Raw genomic sequence first — 6,090 nt, forward strand, 5'->3', positions numbered from 1 at the left:
CCCTTCCTCTCTGTGGCAGCCCCTCAAATATTGGAACACTGCTATCCCGTCTCCCCTGGTCCTTCTCTTCACTTAGACTAGCCATGCAGTTTCTGCAACTGTTCTTCATACGTTTTAGTCTCCAGTCCCTAATCATCCTGGTTGTTCTCTGCACTTTTTCTAGTGTCTCAGCATCTCTTTTATAGGCTGGTGACCAAAACTGGATGCAGTGTTCTAGGTGTGGTCTTACTAAGGCTTTATAGAGTGGTATTAGTCCCTCCCTTGATCTTGATTGTATCCCTCTGTTAATGCAATTTAGGATTGTGTTTGCCTTTTTGGCTGCCGCTGCACACTGCTGGCTCATATTTAATTGGTTGTCCACTAAGACTCCAAGATCCCTCTCGCAGTCACTGCTATTCAGCCTGGTTTCACTCAGTCTATATGTGTACTTTTGGCTTTTCTTGCCTAAGTGTAGGATTTTACTTTTTTCTACATTGAATTTCATTTTGTTAGATAGGGCCCAGTGTTCAAGTATTTCCTGGGGGCTGTAAAGAGAATTGGGGGAATCGTTTTAACCTGAGGAGGGCTATCAATCACAGAATGTTGGATGTCCAGAATTACTGGATGTCCTTGAACATGAGAACTGAATGGCACAGAAGAGGGTCAGCACTTGTTTTCAGCCATCCAGAGAACAGTATAAAAATCAGACTTAAGTTATAGAGAGGAAGATTACAGAAAGAGCAGTTTGAGAGGAGAAGCGGGGGGGGGGGGCGGCAATGGCATAAGGTGGAAGTGTGGAGGTCCCAATTGGAGCCAGTGGTGAAGGCTATAGGCTAAAAACTCAGCCTCAGGCATGGAAGCTGGCTGGGTGACCCTGGGCCATTCCCCCTCTCAGCCCACAATCCCCAGGCTGGTTGTTGTGGGGAAAATAGGAGGGGGAAGAAGTATTGTATGTGTTTGCCACCTTGAGTTACTTATAAAAATAGAAAAGGCGAGATAAAAATAAAAACTACCCTTTCTGGAGGCCTCTGGATCTTTATAGCAGGCTCCTATCTTTTGTTTAAGTACCTTGGGGCCCCTCATCTGGCACCCAGCCTAATTACCATTGTGTGGCCTAATATGTGTATGTGTGTGAGAGAGAGACAGACATACACATACACACACTGTACTGTCACTCGACTTGCCTTTCTGGCTATTGTGAGGTGAAACGGCAAAATAGTTGACTACAGAGCTCAGCCTTCTAAGCCCCACCTGGGAGATGATTAAACTTTTGCAGGAGAAAAGGTCCTTTAGCATACAGAGGAAAAATGTATAATGCAGCCCCACTTTTTGTTAAACTTTAATTCAAATATTGAACCCACAAGGAGATAATTACAGGGCTGCCCAGATCATGATAATACAGGTAGTCCTCAACCTACAACTTTTCATTAGTGACTTCCTTAAGCAAGTGATCCTTTGCTTCAGTTTCCTGGTTCTCCTGTTTTCTGGAGATTCCCAGTAGCTGTGGAGACACACAGGAAGCTGGTTCCTCCACAGGCTCCTCTGCCTTCCTCTCATTCACAAAGGAGCCTTTTTTTTTTCCTTCCAGGCTATATGACAGAGAGCCCTTCTCCTTCTGGGGATGTGGATTGTGCAGCCTGGCATGCGGGCTCCATTCCTAACAAACTAATCGCTCAGAGAAGTAGTGGACTCCCCCAGATGACCCTCTATTATGGGTGCCTTCATTTGGACTTGGGGCACTTTCCACATCAAACCTTTGAATTAGATCTGGAACTTAAGTGGCAGCTGGAATCTGGGTGGACTGACTGAAAGCCACCAGGCTCAACCCAGCAGATGCTAACCCACCTTCTGTGTACTTGGTTGTCTCTCCTGGCTGGAGGCCTCGCCAGAGATGGAAGGGCAGTGGGGCTGGGCAGGAGGGGCCACTTCCCAGGGAGGGGCTTGGAAAGGAGGGGCAGAGGCTGGTGAAGAGAAAGCTCTGTCAGTGGGAAGGAGGGAGAGGAAGAATCCCAACCTGGATTGCCTCGGTCTTTATGCAGCTATTGTTTTTTATTTTTATTTATTTTAGAAAAATTATATTGCCACCTGCTTGCCATGGCGACTCAAGGCGGCTTACATAGATGGAAATAAAGTAACAAGCAGTTTAAGCAGTTGCCAACTTTGTGGCAGTTAAATCCATTGCACATTATTTGTTCTTAGTTCTTTTTAAGCCCCAGTTCTATTTTTGTGGAGGCAGAAAATAATTTGTAATGGTGACGGCTCTACAGTCCTGTGGCCAAGCAAATCCCCTCTCCCTTCTGATCTGGCTGGGGTGGGGGAAGGAAGGGGCTGACCATGTCATACTAGAATTCAACATAACACAAACACAAGGAATAGAACACAACGGTGCCAGAGTCCTAGATTTTAAAAGAGCTGATTTTAACAAACTCAAGAGAGAATTGGGGAAAGATTCCTTGGATTAAAATCCTAAAGGGGAAAACAAGAATCTTGGGAAACTCTGAAAAATATGATCATAAAAGCCCAGTCCAGCACAATACCACTGAAAAAGAAAAATAAGAAATACAAGAAGAAATCAGCATAGCTGCACAAAGATATCTCTGACAAACTGAAAGACAAAAAGGACAAAAAAGACAAAAACATGGAAAGAAGGACATATAACTAAGGCAGAATAGCAACAGATAGTCAGAATCTGCAACGATGAAGTCAGGAAAGCAAAGGCTCAGAATGATCAAAGACTTGCAACAAAAGTCAAAGATGATTTTTAAAAAAAGTTTGTTCCAACATATAAATAACAAGAAAAAAAATAAAGGAAACAGTTGGTCCACTAAAGAGAAAAGATGGCAAGGACGTAACTGGCAGCAGAGAGAAAGCAGGACTGCTTAACTCATTCTTTGCATTGGTCTTCATGCAAAAAGAAACTATATTCCAACCTACCAAAAACATAACTATAAAAGACAGACTAGAAATAAAAGTTAAAATAAGAAAACAAAACCGGTAAGAGAATCATTAAAAGCCATGGTGGCACAGTGGTGAGAGTGCAGTACTGCAGGCTATTTCTGCTGACTACCGGCTGACTGCAATTTGGCAGATCGAATCTCACCAGGCTCAAGGTTGACTCAGCGTTCCATCCTTCTGAGGTTGGTAAAATGAGGACCCAGATGGTTGGGGGCAATATGCTGACTCTGTAAATTGCTTAGAATCGCAAAGCACTGTAAAGCGGAATATAAGTCTAAGTGCTATTGCTAAGAGAACACCTCTCTGATCTTGATGAATACACACCGGGATTTGACGGATTACATCCCAGAGTTCTAAAGGAGCTGGCAGATGTCATCTCAGAACCATTGTACCACATCTTTCAAAAATCCTGGAGCTACCGGGGAACTACTAGAGGACTGGAAAAGAGCTGATGTGGTTCCCATCTTCAAAAAAGGAAAAAAAAACAGACCCAGGAAACTAGGCCAATCAGCCTAACTGTCAGCGTTCCAAAAGAACCCCACTCCAATTAAAACCTCTAAGACAGTCATTTTCTCAAAGTTCCCATTTATTAGAGTAAGTGTACTGGCACATCTGGGAAAACCTGAATCTGAGATTTCCGGGTTTTTCCTCAGTAAATCAAAACCCCAAATTCAGCCCCTGCACCCATCAGTCCGTCACATGGCCCAATCACCATCCCTCCCAATTTGAGCCACCACTTCAACCACTCCTCCTCCAGACGCAGGAACACCATGACCTTGACCGAAAAGAAGAAAGCTAGTATGTCTAACTACATTCCCTCTACTTTCCCAAGCACAAGAAGGTGGCAGCGTGGAAGCTTCCGGTGTTAATATGGCTTCCAAAGCTGACACTAACATTAATACCTGAGAAGATACTAGAAAAGATAATAAAAAAACAGATCTGCCAACATCTAGAAACAAGTAATAACTACAAGTCAGCACAGGTTTGTTAAAAAGAGATCATGCCAAAATAAACTTATTTCATTCTTCAACGTAATGACTAAATTAGTAGACCAGCAAAATACTGTGGACATAATATACTTAGACTTCAGCAAGGCATTCAACAGAGTAGACCACAACCTACTTCTTGGTAAGCTAGGAAAAAATGGGATAAATAGCATCACCATCAGATGGATTTGTAGCTTGCTGACAAACCGTACTCAATGAGTAGTCCTTACATCTACATGCAAGGAAGGAAGCAGTGGGGTACTACAATTCCGTCTACAATTCCACAAGTACAGGGGTGCTTCACTCCCACTCTGGAATACGGAGCGAGGCTCCATTCCCTGCCGTTGCCCTTACCTTCTCAGGCCAGGAGAGGAGTGACTGGGAGGAGAGGGCAAGGGGCGGGGCCAGCCAGTGGTGGGTTCAGCCTACAGCCACAGCAGGGGAGCTTCATTTATCTGGGAACCTGAAATGACTCTTGATTTAAATCATATGGTAAAAAGCACCTAAAGAAGAAAGAACAACATCAGCAAAAAAAAAAACCCCACCAACCTTTGCCTGTTTTTGGAAATGGTTCAAAAGGGAACAAACACACACACGAGAGAGAGAGAGAGAGAGAGAGAGAGAGAGAGAGGCAGAGAGAGGGGGAGAGGGAGAAAGTGGAGAGAGAAAGAGAGAGTGAGGGAGAAAGATGAGAGACAGGGAGAAAGAAAGAGATGAGACAGATGAGAGACGGAGAAAGAGGGAGAAAAAGACGGAGAAAGAGATGAGAGAGGGAGAAAGAGAAACAGATGAGAGAAAGATGGAAGAGAGGGAGGGAGAAAAAAGAGATGAGATGAGATGAGAGAAAGACAGGGAGAAAGAAAGATGAGAGAGAGACAGGGAGGGAGAGAAAGAGAAGGAGAAAGAGATGGGAGAGGGAGAGAGATGAGAGAGGGGGGGAGAAAGAGACACAGAATAGAAGAAAAGAGGAACTCACCAAACTTGCGGATGATACTAAATTGGCAGGAATAGCCAACACTCAGATGATAGGCTCAAGATCCAGATGGATCTTGACAGACTTGAACAGTGGGCCCTATCTAACAAAATGAAATTCAATGTAAAGAAAAGTAATCTTACACTTAGGCAACAAAAACCAAAAGTACATATATAGACTGGGTGAAACTAGGCTTAATGGCAGTAACTGTGAGCAGGATCTTGGAGTTTTAGTGGACAACCAATTAAATATGAGCCAGCAGTGTGCAGCGGCAATCAAAAAAGCCAACACAATCCTAAATTGCATTAACAGAGGGATACAATCAAGATCAAGTAAGGTACCAATACCACTCTATAAAGTAAAGTAAAGACCACACCTAGAGTACTGCATCCAGTTTTGGTCACCACACTATAAAAAAGATGTTGAGACCCTAGAAAAAGTTCAGAGAAGAGCAACCAGGATGACTAGGGGACTGGAGACTAAAACATGAAAAACGTTGCAGGAACTCGGCATGGCTAGTCTAGTGAAGGATAGACAGGGGAGACAGGATAGCAGTGTTCCAATATTTGAGGGGCAGCCACAGAAAAGAAGGGGTCAAGCTATTTTCCAACGCACCGGAAGGCCAGACAAGGAATCAAGGAAGGAAACTGAGCAAGGAGAGATTGAACCTAGAAATAAGGAGGAATTCTGACAGTGAGAGCAAACAACCAGTAGAACAGAAATTGCCTTCAGAAGTTGTGGGAGCTTCATCACTGGAGGCTTTCAAGAAGAGACTGGACTGCCATCTGTCAGAAATGGTGTAGGGTCTCCTGCTTGGAGGGGGCGGGATTGGACAAGATTACCGACAAGGTCCATTCCAACTCTGTTAATCTGTTAAAGAGTACCCTGGAAGGAGGCCGACTGCAGATCCGAATATCCGGATCATTTTTTCATCCATGAGAGAGTTCTGCTTCTGGATCCTTGGCTCACCCGCCGAGCCCACAATTCCTGCACGTTTGGAAAACGAGGAGGGACCACCTGTCGAATGGCTGCCGACTGAATACCTGAACGTAGACAGATGGTTCCCCCGCCCGGCAATTCTCAGGGACGCAGAGCCCCACTCGCGCAGGGGTCTCCACCACCGGCCGCTCCAAGGTGGCGGACCCTCCCTCCGCTCGCCAGCGCTCGGGGCACCTGTGGGCCGGGACGCCAAGCGGC

The sequence above is a fragment of the Pantherophis guttatus genome, chromosome 13 (assembly GCF_059756535.1).
Source record: "Pantherophis guttatus breed Tessera chromosome 13, ASM5975653v1, whole genome shotgun sequence".
NCBI lineage: Eukaryota > Metazoa > Chordata > Lepidosauria > Squamata > Colubridae > Pantherophis > Pantherophis guttatus.